This window comes from Ovis canadensis, chromosome 19 (genome assembly GCF_042477335.2).
Source record: "Ovis canadensis isolate MfBH-ARS-UI-01 breed Bighorn chromosome 19, ARS-UI_OviCan_v2, whole genome shotgun sequence".
NCBI lineage: Eukaryota > Metazoa > Chordata > Mammalia > Artiodactyla > Bovidae > Ovis > Ovis canadensis.
This window is the reverse complement of record NC_091263.1, coordinates 61774073-61787177: the sequence shown is the minus strand read 5'-3', so window position 1 is coordinate 61787177 and position 13105 is coordinate 61774073. Positions and strand designations below refer to the sequence as shown.

The 13105-nt window shown below is 49.2% G+C and overlaps 1 protein-coding gene across 2 annotated transcripts in view; it reads right to left on the bottom strand.

Moving 5' to 3' along the window:
* The window catches only part of CHDH (choline dehydrogenase), an 89193-nt gene that overhangs the window by 69843 nt on the left and 6245 nt on the right, over nucleotides 1-13105 (bottom strand). Inside the window, exon 2 of one of the 2 annotated variants that reach the window (XM_069561592.1) lies at nucleotides 9186-9267. The exons of the other annotated variant lie outside the window; for it this stretch is intronic. The gene's annotated coding sequence lies outside the window, so the exon portion shown is untranslated. The remainder of the gene's footprint in view (nucleotides 1-9185; nucleotides 9268-13105) is intronic. 2 annotated transcript variants of the gene reach the window in all.

Genomic DNA, 13105 nt, shown 5'->3' with positions numbered 1-13105 from the left:
AAACAGAACCACGATATGATCCGGCAATCCCACTGCTGGGCATGTATCCAGATAACAACTCTAACTACAAAAGATACACGCACCCCTATTTTCACAGCACTACTCACAACAGCCAAGACATGGAAGCGACCTAACTGTCCACTGACAGACAAATGGATAAAGAAGATGTGGTACACACACACTGGAATATCACACACACACACACACACACGAATATCTCCCAGTCATAAAGAGAATGACATAATGCCATTTGCAGCAACATGGATGGACCTGGAGATTATACTAAAGTGAAGTCAGTCAGAGAGAGTCAAGTATCATATGATAACACTTAAATGTAGAAGCATTTAAATGATACAAATGAACTTATTTGAAAAGAGAAACAGATTCACAAACTTCTTAAACAGACTTTTGGTTGCAGGGGCAGAGAAAAGTGGAGAGGAAGGATAAATTAGGAGTTTAGGATTAACATTATACACTACTATATATAACAAAGGTAATCAACAGGGACCTACTAATGTATAGCACAGGGAATTCCACTCACTATTCTGTAATCATCCAAATAGGAAAAGAATCTGTAAAAGGATGGATATATGTATAACTGAATCACTCAGCTACACATGGAAGCCAGCACAACACTGCAAATCAGCTACACTCCAATATAAATTAAAATTAAATTAAAATAAATAAATAAAAATTAATCTCAGCCAAAATATAAAAACCAAAAAACCATGCTACAACATGGAACCTTGAAAATAGGCTAAGTAAAATAAACCAGCCACAAAGCAACAATGATTGTATGATTCCAATTCCACTCCAGTGTTCCTGCCTGGAGAATCCCAGGGATGGAGGAGCCTGGTGGGCTACAGTCCATGGGGTCGCTAAGAGTCAGACACGACTGAGCGACTTCACTTTCACTTTTCACTCTCATGCATTGGAGAAGGCAATGGCAACCCACTCCAGTGTTCTTGCCTGGAGAATCCCAGGGACAGGGGAGCCTGGTGGGCTGCCGTCTATGGTGTCGCACAGAGTTGGACACGACTGAAGCGACTTAGCAGGAGCAGCAGCCACTTATATGAGGCAAATCCAGAGAGACAGAGAGTAGATGAGCGATTACCAGAGGCTGAGGGAGAGGGAATATGGAATTCCTGTTCAATGGATAAGGACTATTTGGGGTGATGAAAAGTTTCAGAAATGGATAGAGGTTATGACGGCATAACACTGTGAATATACTTAATGCCACTGAATTATACACTTTCTAAAAAAAGTGGTTAAAACGATGTTTCATGTTATGTGTATTTTACCAGACCTCTTCTTCATGAGGTGGCAGGTCATTCACCCTCCGTGGCCCCAGCCATCCCCAGACCTCAGCTTCCATCACAGTTCTCCGACATCCTTCCCCAGCATGCCCCAACATGGAGAGCACATGGCATTGTTCTCGAAGGTCTGAGTCCAGTCCTGGACTAGGAGGAGATCTCTCTGGCCCCTGGGCAGGGCTGGACCAAGCTGGACATTCCACTGTGGCCCCACGTCTGCAGAGGAGAAATTCTCCCACATGCCTGCGCCCTGAAGCCCTACTCCCTAAACAGTCTTCTGCCCAGGATTTGCTAAATAATGAAGACAAGACAGCCTAGGGCACTTGCCCACTCTCACTTCCCCTTCTCGCGGTGCTTGCAGCCAGCTCTCCACCCCGTGCCATGGCCAGGAGCGGGATGGCCTCTGCTATTCACCCTGGCAGTCCTGGTGCCCAGCCCTGGAGGGAGGCTCCCACCTTGGAGCCGCATGTCCCTGTTCTTGAGACCCATCCTAGGGGGCTGCCTCCCTCCCGCCCCCCTCAGCAGCCAGGCCCTCAGCTGGGGAAGCGGGAGTCTCGGCCTCACGGTGTTGGGAGGTGGTAAGACCTACACGTACTCACAGTGCCCGGGGGATGGGGGAAGTGGGAGCGCCGAAGCAGGAGGGGCCTGCTACCCAAAGGGCAGAGACCCTCCAACCCCTAACAGTGCCCCTCAGTTTCCCATACTGGGTGGGTGGGTGGACAGACTGATGGATAGGTTCAGGCATCACAGGGAAGCAGCCCCTTCCACAGTCCAGGGCTGCCAGTCCCTGGCACTGTGGAGCATGAGGGGTGGGGCGGGGGTGGGAACTATGGAGCCAGAGAAAGACAGGATAGCACCTGTGTGCGTGTGCGTGTGCGTGTTTGTGTGTGTTCATGCGTGTGTGCACGTGTGTATGTGTTCGTGTGTGTTCGTGCATACATGTGTGCATGTGTGTGCATGTGCGTGCATGCGTGTGTTTGTGTTTGTGTGCATGTGTTCACGTGCGTGTTCGTGTATTAGTGTTTGCGCGAGTGTGCATGTGTGTTCACGTGTGTGCACACATGTGTATTCGTGTGTGTGTGTATGTGTTGGGTGCAGGAGGGCAGTACAGGGGTTGTACCATGGTGGGGGCATTCAAGGCTTCCTTCTGATTCTGGGTACCTGTACCCTGAACCCGCTTCCTGGAACCAGCCTCGGCTCTGTGGCTAGGGCTGTCTGTCCACTCCTACAGCTCCGAGTGGAAGATGAAGGAAGAGGACACTTCTACCCACTCCACCTCCCAGTCAAGGGGACAAGACCCTCAACCACACGCATCTTCCTGGGCTGCAGGGCAGCACACCAAGCCACACACGGCATCCAAATGGTCAGCTTGGAGCTGGACACCTGGACTGCGTGGTGCCTCCAGCCAGGAAGAAGGTCTTGGTCAATTCAGGCCATGACCCTCAACACCAGTAATGGACACAGTGGATGTGGAGAGACGTCAAGTGAAGAGATGACATTCAATGAGGGAGAACAAAGGTAGAACCCCCACCCGCTTCTGAGTACAGCGTCTTTCATCACCGGAGCCCTTTGTCACAACTAACAATTCTCACTTAACTCTGAAATCAATAAGCAAACACTGGTTTTGAAAAATTTCCCAAATTTTATGATCGGAACACTGAATGCCTTGCATGATAAGCCAGATTTCCATGTAATTTTAAGCCTGTGGTCAATTGCACAACAAACTTGATAATTCTGGAGAAGTCAAATTGCAAAAGAACTGTGACCTGAAAAAATGCTTACCCACATCTAGAGGACCCATGCTCAGACACAGCCTCTAAAACTGCACAGCTGGAAGGCTGACCAAACTTTTTTGAAACAACCCTTGAAGAAGGTTCTTCCTAATTTCCTGCTCGTATCCATGCGTGCGTGTGTACTTCCTTTCTAGCTCTGGGCCAGTGGACCAGACTAGCATCGGATCCTTGGGGCCACTGAGATCCCGGCCTTTGTCAGTCACCCAAGAAGAGAGGACAGAACTCTGGAGAGGGGCCAGCAGTCTCGGCCAGGCCTGCACGCGAAACAGCGCTCAAGACCTGCTTCAGCCTTTGAAAAGTGCTGCTGGGCAGGGCCAGGGGTAACAGCGATTCCGCTCTGAGCAAGCTGGGGAGCATGTACACCTTCTCCAAGGTCATGGATGCCTCAGGGTTCTACAGGGGCAGCCCTCTGTGTCAGCAGTCCCACTTCTAAGAATTCAACCAAAAGAGAACTGTGCATGACTGTGAAAAAACAAACCTAAGAGGTCTATCCCGGATTGTCTCAGATGGCAAACGATGATGAAAGCCGGACTGTCCGCTGCTGGGGGACAGAGCAGGAAAACGGGCCCAGTCATGAGAAAGCACCCTGTTAACTCTTTACATACCGACCGTGTAATCCTATCACGACAGACACAGCGTAAGCTAACCTGGGCACTAAGCCCCTTGGTTCCCCAAAGCTGGCAGAGTGCCTCAGAGGTACTTGGCCTTCACATTCTCTCTGAGCCCATGGGCCAGAGTGGAGACAACAACCTCAAGGGAGAACTGTAAAAAGTGTGGTGGAGGCACCAGCATCCTCCCCTTTCTGGGGGTTTCCGGGGTAGGGGGCGGGGGCAGTTCTCCAATGCAGGATTCAGAGCCGGCCACCTGCCTGCGACCTGGCCTTCCAGTCCTGGCTTTGACCCACTCTCCACTCTCCTACAAGACCTGTAATGAGGTTCTCAACCTTCTAGGCTGGGCTTTGGGTGGCTCTAATGATTACCGTCCTATAGCTTGCCACTGTCTGTTCACAGAGCTCCACTAAGCCACAGAATCCGTTATAAGCACAGCAATAATAAAAGGGGCAGCCACCCATCGTGAGCACTTCACATGGGTTTATCACACTGTGAACCCCCCCAAAGACACTGGGTGAGCGGGCTTCACGGCTGTCACCGTCATCACCATTGGTCCGACATCACAGAAAGGGAAACAAGCCTGAGAGGGGAGACCCGGCCAGCACGGGCCTGACCAACAAAGCCGCATCCTGGGCATTATAAAAAGTCACCATCAGTACATGGAATGGGAACAAGGCACCACGTGCCTTCCAGGGCTCTGGAGGCCAAGAGAAATGGTGAAGTCCAGCTGCTTTCCTGCAGTCTGGCACAGCTTCTTGATGGCATGGCCACCTAATGGGCCAGCCCTTGGTGGGAGGTAAGTTTGAGGCAGAGGTGCAAAGGGCCGAGGTGGGAAGGGTCTCATCAGGGAGCAATGGTCTGGTCAAGAACCCTGGGTAGCTGTCTCCTCCTACCACAGGCACCTCACTGCCCACCCCCAGCCCAGGTCATCTGTCCTCCCAAGATGACTCCACCAGCATCCTCACAGCCCCAGGGCCCCTCTCCAGCCCTGCCTCCTGCCTCTGTCCCAGCTGTCACGTCTCACCCAACCATGAGCCTCACGCTCTGGGCTCCAGGCGTCGGGACCACCTTCCCTCCGTCCCACGCAGGGTCTTTGCACATGTTCCCCTTTCCAGGTAATGGGTCCGCACTGCATCACACCTGGGTCACTGCTTACCTTCCCTCAGGCCCTGCTCAGCCAATGCTCCCTCTGAGAAGCCCCCCTTGGCCACTGGCCACGTACATCATAGGGCTTCTCCTTATACCACGTACGGAGACCTCCACTCTAAAAATGAAATGAGCTGTTGAAAACCCACCGCCCCGGCCGAAGGCTCTGTGGCCTCAGTCCCAATGCAGAGCCTGGCCCTCTGTAAGGCGGAGCAGAGATGTGACGGGTCTGGGCCAGCATGCAGCCTACAGCTCCCACACCTTGGCCTCCTGAGATATGGGCGCTCAATTCATACATCTGTACCGGGGCAGAGAGAGGGACCACTTAGACAGGGGACCAGGTGGGCCTTCCCTGGCAGTCCAGTGGTTAAGATTCTGTGCTTCCACTGCAGGAGGTGCGGGTTTGATCCCTGGGGAACTAAGATCCTAAATAAAAAAGAAAGGGCACAGGGAACGTTATGGATCCTGACCTGGTGATGATCACCTGGGTATGCAATTATACATATATAATTTTTATACAAATAAAAATTCACCATCAGTATACTTTCATGTTGGGGCTTCCCAGGTGGCACAGTGGCAAAGAATCTGCCTGCCAATGTAGGAGATGCAAGAGACGTGACTTCAATGCCGGGGTCAGAAGATCACCTGAAGCAGGAAATGGCAACCCACTCTGATATTTTTGCCTGGAAAACCTCACGGACAGAGGAGCCTGGCAGGCTACAGTCCATGCGGTCACAAAAGCACAGCACAGCAGGAAATACTCCACGTTTATCTTTATAAATACTTTATCTTTTAATTAAAAAGATTTATTTTTTTTAGGATTCTCTTCCTAAAACTCTCATCTCCCACATCCTAGTGCCAAATAAACAAATGACTCAGAAACTTTCCCCTCTTCTCTTGAAACAGCTAACCATTCACTGCCTCGGGGACGACTCTGGGGGCCTGGGTCCTCCTGGGGCTGAGGGCGGGCCACAGGACACGGCAGAGGCTGCTCAGGCTGCCAAGAGAGCCCCAGTAGGGAGCCCCGAGTCTGACACCAAGCGAAGGCCAGGCTTTCGTCCCCAGCTCTGCCGGGACTGCTGTGTGACCCAGGCCGGAGGGTTTCTGGTTGCTGACGTGGGCACTGGCCTCTGCGGGGCCTCTGATGTTTGCAGCTCCTCCCTCCTCACCTCTGCAGTGAGACCTCGCACCGTGCATTCCAGGCATCTGCCCTCCGTTCACAGTTCCTGACTCCCACGGTGACCTCCCTGCTTTCTCACATCCCTATGGTGGTGGTCTAACCAACAGCAGTATAAGACGGGAAACCTTACCACCCAGGGGCAGCTCCTGGGGTTGCCCGCCATCTCCTCCTTCCCTCGCAAGCGTGTCTGTGGATCAAATCTGTACTGCTGGTGTGCTCCCACAGATGCACTTTGGAGGCAGCTGCAATACTGTGGTCGCTGCTGGGGACTCAATTCCCACGGGGACCCTCCCTGACCCGCTGGGGATCAGGGACGAAGCCTCTGGAGCTGGCTGCTGAGAAACAAAGGAGCCCCTCCAGACATAAACGCCCCTGCACTCGGGGCTGCCCTACGCCTGGGTGAGTGGGTTCCTGCAGCAGAGAAGGCCCACGTGAAAGTGAGGATATGGAGGGACGCACTGCGGTGGGTCTGGGTAAGTCTGAGCCAAAACCAGAGGTGGGCTGCAGGGACAGAAGACCCTGGCATTGCGCTGCTTACATAGTAAAGGCATAACATCAGGAAGAGAGACTGTTCTTCCCTCTTGGGGGCACTGCAGTTCCCCTTTGGGCCAGGCTCAGTGGCAGAGTGACCGTGGTCTACCAAGATTTCTATTGCAGAGCCTGTCCAGAGCCATGACCATGTTTGTTTATTCACAATCAGCGGGAGATGGAGCTCATAGCTCCCAGAGCCAGGCACAGAGCAGACACTCAATTCAGTTCAGTTCAGTTGCTCACTCGTGTCCGACTCTTTGCGACCCCATGAATCACAGCACACCAGGCCTCCCTGTCCATCACCAACTCCCGGAGTTCACTCAGACTCACGTCCATCGAGTCGGTGATGCCATCCAGCCATCTCATCTTCTGTCGTCCCCTTCTCCTCCTGCCCCCAATCCCTCCCAGCATCAGAGTCTTTTCCAATGAGTCAACTCTTCACAAGAGGTGGCCAAAGTATTGGAGTTTCAGCTTTAGCATCAGTCCTTCCAATGAACACCCAGAACTGATTTCCTTTAGAATGGACTGCTTGGACCTCCTTGCAGTCCAAGGGAGTCTCAAGAGTCCTCTCCAACAGCATCAATTCTTCGGCGCTCAGCTTTCTTCACAGTCCAACTCTTACATCCATACATGACTACTGGAAAAACCATAGCCTTGACTAGACGGACCTTTGCTAGCAAAGTTATATCTCTGCTTTTTAATATACTATTTAGGTTGGTCACAACTTTCCTTCCGAGGAGTAAGCGTCTTTTAAATTCATGGCTGCAATCACCATCTGCAGCGATTTTAGAGCCAAAAAAAATAAAGTCTGACATTGTTTCAACTGTTTCCCCATCTATCATGAGCTTCCAGATGTTCAAGCTGGTTTTAGAAAGGCAGAGGAACCAGAGATCAAATTGCCAACATGTTGAATCATCGAAAAAGCAAGAGAGCTCCAGAAAAACCCCTATTTCTGCTTTATTGACTATGCCAAAGCCTTTGACTGTGTGGATCACAATAAACTGTGGACAATTCTGAAAGAGATGGGAATACCAGACCACCTAACCTGCCTCTTGAGAAATCTATATGCAGGTCAGGAAGCAACAGTTAGAACTGGACATGGAACAACAGACTGGTTCCAAATAGGAAAGGGAGTATGTCAAGGCTGTACATTGTCACCCTGCTTATTTAACTTCTACGCAGAGTACATCATGAGAAACGCTGGGCTGGAAGAAGCACAAGCTGGAATCAAGATTGCCAGGAGAAATATCAATAACCTCAGATATGCAGATGACACCACCCTTATGCCAGAAAGTGAAGAGCAACTAAAAGCATCTTGATGAAAGTGAAAGAAGAGAGTGAAAAAGTTGGCTTAAAGCTCACCATTCAGAAAACTAAAACACTCTATAAATGCGCGCACGCGCGCGCGTGTGTGTGTTCAGCTACTCAGTTGTGTCTGACTGATTACAACCCCATGGACTGTAGCCTGACCAGCTCCTCTGTCCACAGAATTTTCCAGGCACGAATACTGAAGTGTGTTGCCATTTCCTTCTCCAGAGGATCTTCCCGACCCAGGGATGGAACCCATGTCTTTGCATTGCCAGCGGTTACTCTACCACTGTGCCACCTGGGAAGTCCACGTGTTATTGACTAATGTGTAAAAACACAGTGTTCACTTCACAAGAGGAGGCAGACATGGAAACTGAGGCACAGAGGGACAGAGACAGCTCTTGTAAGGGGTGGGATCGGCACTAAGGAATCTGCCCACCTTGGCCTATCCGTGGGTCAGTCCCCACCAAGTCCCGCTGGCATCCTAGCAGTATCCCTACCACCAGGATGCAACTGAAAAATCAAATGATTTTTCCCTCAAGTGGAGACAGGGGTGACACAATGAAATATCCTCACCAAAAACTCCCAGGCCTGAGTCTACTCACACTTCTAAATCCACCCACCGCTTCAGAGGAAATTCAAATGTCAGAGGAAGGTGTGCAAGGACATGAGGGACCTCAAGCACGGAATGCTGGCCAAGAGACGTTTCTTCCACAAGTTCAAGTGAAAAACAAACAAGGTAGAGAGAGACTGAGGGAAACCCAAACATTGAAAGAGAATGACCTATGGCTTTCATTCGGGTCCTGGGAATTTGAACGCTGACTAGATATTGGAGGGTATTTAGAGGTCACTGTTTGTCAGATGTGACACTGGTCTCGTGGTTATGTTGCTTACAATGACTCTTTCAGAACCTACTGAAATACCAACAGAAAAAAATAAATAGTATCTGGGATTTTGTTTATAACCCAGGGATTTGGGGGGCAAACGAAACAGGATCACCCACGAGGGGATGGTATGTGAGGTTCAATACTCTCTTCTGGCTAATTCTGTACGTGTTCCAAATCTTCCATAACAAAAAGGGCTATTGTTTTTGCTGTCTGTTTTAAGTCTCAAATCTCCCTGCTAACGGAGTAAAAGAAAGAAGGCAGAGTGGGAGAAACGCTGAGGCTGGGAGCCTGGTCTTGGCTCAGGGATTCCACCCTCTTCCACAGAAGTCGGGGCATTCCAGAAAGGTTTGCTATCTGCTTCCTCCTTCAAACACATTTTCAATCAGTTTTTAAAATCTCAATTAAGAAACACCCACCTCACACCCAGATGTGAAGGGTTCAGGCTCCAGGTGGGGGGTGGGGGTGGGCAGGGCCAGTCCACATGTTATTTTTGATTGTCTGTGAAAGATAAGCATTGAATCAAAAGGCAGTTTTAGAAATGTTCCCAGCAATCTGACACAGGTACTTGACGTCTCTTGCATTTCCTAATAAGATAATGGGCTTAAACGCGAGGTATTTTTGTTTTTGTCATAACAACTTTAATTACATTTAAAAAAATCATTTCGTGCAAGATTAAAATTTAAAAACCAAACAAGTGTGGTCCTTCAGAGGGAGTTGAAGACACACTACTATGGACTGGACATCAACCCCCTGGGGGCCCAGGCCCGTCTGCTGAGGTGGCCTGCCCAAGGCCCCAGGACAAAGTGCGCCTTTCCACTGCTGGCAGTGCCAATTCTGGCATCTGCTGCAAACACGGGGCTGAGCAGAGGGCAGACAGCGGCAGCTGCCAGGCCTGCTTGATCTTCATCCCACTTTCACTCAGGCACTACCACAGGCTTGGAGCCACTCTCCACGCACGACCACAAGGCCCAGGAGGTGCGGAGCACGCCCCTCTCAAGGTGCCATCCCAGCCACAGCATGGCAGGGGCGCCAACTCACACCCCGGAGCAGCCCCAGGGGTAGGTAGCCAGCCACCTTCATCTGTAAACCAACGGTGAGAGATGAGTCAGCCAACTTTCCCACACATGTCCATTGCTGCGCCCCTTTCAAGCCGCTGGAGGGCCTTAGCTGCAGAGAGCCCTAAAGAATGCCAGGTAAACTGCTTCAAAAACGTCCACTGTTTTCCTCGTGTCAACTACAAACAGCTCTCTCGCTGAACGGAAGCACAGAAAGCAATCAGGCAGCAGGGCTGCTGAATGACACTAACCTGCACCCACGGGTCCTGGTTTCAAGAGTTTCACAGGTTTCATGGGGTTTCCTGGTTTCACAGAAAACAGCATTGCTGTTCTATGACATGCAAATAAGAAATGGAATATTTCCTGCCGTATCAGTAAATGAAGGATGTCACAGTCATCAGCAATTGCAGCCACCACCAATGGTGAGCTGCTGAGCCCGGAGGGAACTCAGGAAGGAAGGAACACCTGCCGTATAGCAGGCATCACACTGCAGCCACTCTGGACAGTGAGCCCTGAAGAAACTCAGGATACTGGCCCCTGAGCGCGGAGGGGCATAGCAAAGGAATGGCTTCAGCTAGGGCAGGCTCATGTATCTTCCCATGCATAGAAAAGTGCTAAACCTCTTAGCTTGAGATATCTGGTTTTCTTTAACTCACAATAGTCTTTTGATGTTCAGACTACCTGCCCTTTGTTGCAAAACTCGTATATAACCTGGCTCCTCCCCACACCTCCTCAGAGCAGCTCTCTCAGGTTTACTTGAGATGCTGCCTTCTTGACACAAAGTCCTAAAAATTCCCGCCAAATCAAACAACTCTCAACTTTAAGCTTGTGAATATTTTTTATTTACAGTTATGGAGACTGATGAAGGGACCAGAGCAGATTCCTCTCCTTCACCTGAGCTCTACAAGGATCCGGGGCCTTGGTAGCAGCAGAGGCGACTTATGCCCATCCACCTCTTTGAGGAGTCCAGACAAATCTGGGCGAGTCTCTCCTAGTTCTAGGATCTCCCATTATTGGTTGATGATCGTTAAGTTTCATATATTGGGGGAATAAGTTATCTTTGAAACTTAGCTTCCAGAAGAGGTACCTGGGTTATCCTCAGTTGAAGTACTGGGAAGATTTTGCTCAGTGTAAAAGGCACTGGCAGACTCAGTTTAGATAGTGAGTGGTTATTCTCAGCTTAAAGGCTGGGAAGACTGCTCAGTTAAACAGTGTGTAAGGTTTCACTCCCACCTGAGTCATTAGGGGGAAGACCGGCTTGTTGGTTTTCCTTGAATCAGTGACCTTAATAGAGACTGTCGAAATTAAAAAAAAAAAAAACACACTAAAATTTATGAGTGCTTCAGAGCTCCAAAGAAGGGACTCTTTCCTCCTGGCTGGCAACAGCTTTCTGAGGTGACTGAGAAATTTGCAGGGGTGGTGGTGGCCAGACCCCATTCTGTGCAGCTGTCCCTACAGGGAGACCCACTCATTTCACTAAGAACCTGCGCAACCAGGGACTCGAAGAAAAACTGATCATGCTGAGAGCTGAACACCATGGTGGTCTTACGTGCCACTAGGAGGACCTAAGACACCTAAGAGGGAGCCGAAACAAAATCTGACACCAAACCTAGAGGAGTTAGGCTCTCAAGCAGCACACTGACGCATCACACGGAATCATCACTAGTAATTTTATTTCAGCAAACCAACTTCAGAATGGGAAATAAAGGTTACAAAATAAAAGAAAAAGGAGGACTTGCCTGGTGGCTCAGAATCCACCTGCCAGTGCAGGAGACACGGCTTTGATCCCTGATCTGGGAAGACCCGCCACGCTGCGGAGCCGTGAGCCCACACACCACCACTGCTGAGCCCGTGTTCCAGAGCTTGGGAGCCACCAGCGCTGAAGCTCGAGGGCCCTAGAGCCTGTGCTCCGCAAACACAGGGGGCACCGCAACGAGAAGTCCGCACTCTGCATCGAGAGAGGGGCCCCTGCTCACCACAGCCAGAGAGAGCCCGCACCGCGATGAAGACCCAGCACAGGCACAAATAAATAAAAGGGACGGCAGACTGCCAGCCTCCAGCTAATACCCCAGTCAGGTGAATGTGCGTTCAAAACTTACAAGTGCCTGCTCAATTGGGAACTAAAGGAAATCTTGTCCTAAAAATGAGGGGCCTCTCTTACTGCATGTGCAGTTAAATTAAGGTTAAAAAGCTGGCTTGACAAAAATACCTTTTCAGAATTTTGATGTTAAACAAAGTCCTTCTAGGGGAAAGCTTCCATTTCTCTTCCTGAGTCTTTGAGATATAAAACTTCTACATGATCTCCCTAGGACACTCTGTGTATGTGTGTGTGTGCACGTACTTGTTTTGCAAACTTGACCTCTGCCATGCTATTTTCGAGAGCAAACTCTTTGTTGCTTAGGTTATATCCTCCCCCACTCTCTTATGAGGAAGCCTCTTGCACTGCAGTGGTTTGAATCACTATTAATATATGTTTTATTAATGGTCAAATGATGGATTCCTTTAAAACTGAAGAAACAAACTGCTGAAGCTATAGCACTCTCATTATAAAGCTGTTTTATTGGTACCTATAAAAACAAAATCAAAACTAAGGTGGAAAAAATATATCTAATAATTAACCTAAGAACTGTAGTTTAAAACAAGTGCAAAAAACTGGTTTGGGAAGCTTCATTTGTGGTCTTTGCTTCCCCTCAGTGGGTCTTACAGATGATAACAAAAGCACTACAGTAATTAGGGTTTATGGGGAAAATCCTATAAGGAAAATCTAGATAGTATTTCCAAAAAGGTAAACATTTTTAAAGGAATTATCTCAAATGAATAAAGAAATCTTTAGATGGTTATTTAGAGTATGATAAATAAAATGGACATTTATGTGGTTAAAACACAAGGTTTTATACTACACTACCTAAAGTTAAATGGGTCAAAGGGCACCCCCACTAGTTCCCAACAGTAAAAGCCAAACAAGTCTGATCTATTCACCCCCAGTGTTAAAATAAATATTTAAGGAGCTAGAAAAATTTACATTGAGTACCAGACCAGCAATTATTTGGGGCAACAGATAGGCCAAAGAGCCTGAGTTCCACTACTCAACCTCTCTCTGGGGATCCCAGAGCCTTTTATATAAAAACAGATAAATGGGCAGGAAACACTGAATAAAAAGACAAAAACTAAAAGTCCTCCTATAACATGAAAGCTTGTTGACTGGACACTAACAAAAAGTAAAGGTATAAAAGTTGATAAAATTGAGATGAAAGTGTGTCAAAGTGGTATATTTAAATGGG